The sequence below is a fragment of the Elephantulus edwardii genome, unplaced genomic scaffold (genome assembly GCF_000299155.1).
Source record: "Elephantulus edwardii isolate Elephantulus edwardi_28Jun2011 unplaced genomic scaffold, EleEdw1.0 scaffold00053, whole genome shotgun sequence".
Lineage (NCBI taxonomy): Eukaryota > Metazoa > Chordata > Mammalia > Macroscelidea > Macroscelididae > Elephantulus > Elephantulus edwardii.
The window spans coordinates 10,632,136-10,636,084 of NW_006399803.1; the positions used below are offsets into that span (position 1 = coordinate 10,632,136).

At 39.5% G+C, this 3,949-nt stretch overlaps 1 protein-coding gene across 2 annotated transcripts in view; it reads right to left on the reverse strand.

Moving 5' to 3' along the window:
• Window positions 1–3,949, reverse strand: part of GAB1 (GRB2-associated binding protein 1) — a 174,706-nt gene that overhangs the window by 156,469 nt on the left and 14,288 nt on the right. The window lies entirely within an intron of this gene.

Here is a 3,949-nt window from a genome sequence, read left to right on the forward strand (position 1 = left end):
TACACTCCGGGGTTTTTTTTACTTTTTTTTATTTAAAAAAATTTTTTTTTTACTTTTATACTGGTTTACTTAGAAAGTTTGTATACATTTTTTTCACATCAGACCATTTCCATTTCCTTTACCCACCCCTCCCTCCATCCATCAAATTGTGTAACCCTATAATTGCCCCTCCCCCCCCGCCCATCCTCACCCCTCTGCTCGCACCCTCTTCCCCTTGGATCCTCATACATGTTCTACAATAATGGGCTTATACAGTATTTGTCCTTATGGGACTGGGATAGTTCACTCAGCATAATGCTTTCCAGTCACTCCCAAGTTAGGACAAGTTCATTTTCAAAGCACCATAGATAGGCTTTAAAAGTCAAAAAGCATGCACAAATCACAAAACCCTTAAGCCACCATTGTCAAGTCTATTCCAAATCATGGTTACACTCCATCAGATTTGTAAGCCTATAAATCTTTACCAGAGCAGACTGACTACCTATCTTCCTCCTGCACCATGGCTAGTGGATTTGAACCACTGATTTTTCATTTAACAGTCCAACATGTTATGCACTATATACGAAGGTTATTTAGAAACATGCAAAGTTAAATAACCTCCTTATAAACATTGAAATTTAGAAGAATTTTTGTGGAAACTAAAAGCCTAAACACAAATTTGTGTGAACTCATTTTGAAATAATATTTTCAAAGGAATTCATAATCTTGCAAGAAATAAGGGACTACTAAATAAAACATTTACTGCTAGAATTCTACTACTGGACAAGTTAGAAAAGACCACCAAAGTCTATATTGTCCTAGAACCTTAGAAATGCTAACATTTAAGAAACCTAGAAGGGAGCTCCCTAGAAGGTGGCCTAGTGGCAAGAAACTGCACTGTGATCCCAAAGGCACATGGTTCGACTCACCAGATGCTCTGCTGGAAATGGAGGAGCATCTCCTCCTGTGCCAGTAAGATCCCACTTGACAGTACGCCAAAGGTGGGGAGTGGGGAAGAGAAACTTAGAATGTGCTGTCAAGAAGGAAAAGAAACAAACCTATTTTTAAAAGTAGGATTGGTCTTTTTTTTTATTTTTTTTTTTTTTTTTTTTTGCGTGTGTATACTGTCAAAGCAGATCTGAGCAGTAGAGGAGGAGATTGTCCTTCCTTCTCCAGCACAGTATCTGGTGGATTGTGTTATGCATCAGAGAGTTGGACAATGACTAGGGAGAATATAAAGAGAATTGATGCCTTTGAGCTGTGATGTTGGAGAATAGTATTGAATGTACCATTGGCTGCTAGGAGAAAAAACAGATTCATCCTGGAGAGGGTTAAACCAGGCTGCTCCTTGGAGGCAAGGATTCTGAGGCTTCATCTAACATACTCTGGACATGTTGTAAGGAGGGACCGGCCAATGGAAAGGGACATCATGCTTGGGAGGGTGGAGAAACAGCACAGGAGACGAAGGCCCTCTATGAGGTGGATTGATTCAGTGACTGGGGTAATCGGGATGGGTGTATTTGAGACAGTGTGACTGGCACAGTACAGAGCAGACAGAGTTTAGGGCTGTTGTACACAGGGTCGCTATGAGTAACAAGCGACTCGATAGCACATAATAGCAACAACAGGATTGGTCAGCTCCATCAACGCCTATAGGAGTTCTATGTCAAATAAAAATCAAAAAGTGTCCACTAGATTTGCCAGTAAGATAGTTCTTGAGGCTCTCTGTGGTAGGGGTTTAAATAAGGTTGGTAGGAAAAGACACCAGGCTCTATTCCGTTACACGATAAGGCAGGTAAGGGAGAGGCAGCAGAAAAGTGTAGCAATCCCATTTAAAAGTCTGGCTGGAAATGAGAGGAATAAAAATTAGGTCCCACCTGATCCCATCCTTGCAAATTAAAATTTTTCTTTTAAGGAGTTAGTGAAATCTCTCGTGGTACCTTCATTACGCTTTCATGGATTCTTGAATAAATCTCTCTTTCAGAAACAAATTCTTCATGGGAGAGAGATGGGCACTCTCTTCCCATTGTATATTTCAGCCTGAGAAATCTGATAAAGACTCCCCAGGAGTCACACAGCATCAGTGAGTTTGAGCTCTGAATAGACATATTCTTGTAGAGCTTTCTCTTACATATCACTACCTAGAATATAAATTAATACTGAGAACATCCTAGGAACCCAGAGGCATACAAATTCCTAAAGGGTAGAGATAGAGATGTCATATTCTTTCTCCCTTTTTAAATTCCTAATTAACCTTGTTCACAGCAGGCCTTCACCCAACAACTGAAAAGACCTGACAGGTGAGAAATCCAGAGTCCAATTCTGCCTCTGACAGAATAGTTGGTTAAGTCGTGTTGTTCTTGTTAGGTGCCACCCAGTCAAATATGCATGCCTTTGAACAACAGATCTGAACCTTGTCCTATCCTGTACCATCCTCTTCACCTTCAACAAACTTGAGGCCACTGTTGCAGTCATCATGTGAATCTACCTCGTTGAGGGTCTTCCTGTCTTTCCCTGACCCTCCCCACCTTTCCAAGGAATAGCCTCTCCTAGCAACATGCCCAGAATATGAGAGATGAAGCTTCATCATTCTGCTTTTATGGAGCACTCTGGCTCCACTTTTTAAATACACACATTTGTTCTTTTGGCAGTCCATTAGATATTTAACACTCTTCTCCAACACCACAGTTCAAAGGCATCAATTCTTCTGTCATCCTTATTCATTGCCCAGCTCTCAGATGCACAGCAAGTGACTGAAAAGACCATGGCTTGAATCAGACGCACCTTAGTCTTCAAAGTGACATTACTTGCTCTTCTGTATTCTGGAGCAGTCTCTGACAGCAGACTTGCCTAATACTATTTTATCACCTGATCTCCTGACTGTTACTACCAACAGAGTTGACTGTGGAGCCAAGTAAGATGAAATCATTGACAATGTAAATTCTTTCTCCATCTAACTAGCCCAGTTGCAGGGATCTTTGTTTTTCTTCATGTTTAGGAGTAATCCATATTGAAGGCTTGTAGTACTTGATCTACTGCACCAAGTATTTCAAATACTCCTTACTTTTAGCAACCAGGATTGTGTTACCTGCATAACACAGATTGTTGACAAGTCTTCCTTTTATCCTGATGCCACATTCCTCTTCATAGAGTCCAGCTTCACAAATTAATTTGCTCAGCATACTGACTGGATAGGTATGGAGGAAGGATAAAACCCTGACACATGTCCATTCTCATTTTAAAACATAAGACTGTCCCCCCTTGTTCTATTCAGACAGTAGCTTCTTGGTCTAGCTATAGATTTTGTATAGGTAGAACTAAGAGTTCTAGGGTTCCCATTCTTCTCTAGAGTTTCAGAAGTTGTGAACCATAGTTTGTTATGATCCACATGGTCAAATAACTTTACACAGTCAATATCAATTTATTTTAAAAGTTAAGTTGTATCAGTGACAAACCAATTTGTTTCTCTGAAGTTAGTATTTGTTCCCTATAAAAAGAAGAAGTTGGACTTTAGACTAAAGGAAAAGGAAATAATGTGTGATTTATAAAAAAGATACCCAAAAGAATTAAGCTTTTAAATGCAAATTACAGAAAGACTAAAAGTTCACTCAAGCAATACAGGAGAGAGTAATAGGTAAAAAAAACCCTGAAAAACACAAAACTAGATGACTTACAACTTCAGGTTCAAAATTCTACTACAATTATTTGGCCATGCATTTCTCAACATACCAGGAATATATGTCAGCTTTCTGCCCTGTAAACTAGTATCTGAATATGAGCATCAAGAATGGTAAGTAATGACATGTCAGATAAGGGACTTATACCTAGAATTTATAAAATACTTGAGCACCACAACAAGATAAAATGGGCACAATTGAAAAATGGGCACAGGATATGAACAGACACTTCACCAAGGAAGACATTCAGATGGCCAACAAGCACATGAAGAAATGTTCAAATCCCTAGCTCT